Here is an 867-nt window from a genome sequence, read left to right on the forward strand (position 1 = left end):
CAATTAATGATTTGATTCAACATTTCAAGTATAATGCCTTATTTGTTGAGAAAGGTTTAATGTTTGAATCATATCTTTTCTTGTTAGCCAAGTCATTAATTTTCAAAATCAAATCTTTTTTAAAATGTTTTTCAAATCATATCTTCTCAATCACATCTTTTTAAAACCAATCATATCTTCTTAACCACATCTCTTTCAAAACAGTTTTCAATCAAATCTTTTTGATTCCTAATTTCAAAATCTTTTTCAAAAATCACTTTACTTCTTTCTCAATCATGGTTTTCAAAAATCAATTGAAGTTTTTCAAAATGTTTTTAAAATGTTTTTAAATTATTTTCGAAAATTTCTTCCCATCTTCTCACATCCTTCTATTTATGGACTAACACTATTCCTTTATGCACAATTGGAACTCCATCTTCTTTGATAAGTTCGAATTTTCTACTTCTGCCTTCTATTTTTTTTCCTCTGACACCTCAAGGAATCTCTATACTGTGACATAGAGGATTCCACATTTTCTTGTTCTCTTCTCTTTCATGTGAGCAGGAGCAAAGACAAAAGCATTCTTGTCGAGGCTGACCCTGAACCTGAAAGGACCTTGAAGCAAAAACTAAGAGAAGCCAAGGCGCAACTCTCTGTAGAAGACCTAACAGAAATCTTCAAAGAAGAAGAACCCATGGCAGCCGAAAATAACAACAATGCAAGGAAGGTGCTGGGTGACTTTACTGCACCTACTCCCGACTTCTATGGGAGAAGCATCTCTATCCCTGCCATTGGAGCAAACAACTTTGAGCTTAAGCCTCAATTAATTTCTCTAATGCAACAGAATTGCAAGTTCCATGGACTTCCATTGGAAGATCCTCATCAGTT

The sequence above is a fragment of the Arachis duranensis genome, chromosome 7 (genome assembly GCF_000817695.3).
Source record: "Arachis duranensis cultivar V14167 chromosome 7, aradu.V14167.gnm2.J7QH, whole genome shotgun sequence".
Classification (NCBI taxonomy): Eukaryota; Viridiplantae; Streptophyta; class Magnoliopsida; order Fabales; family Fabaceae; genus Arachis; species Arachis duranensis.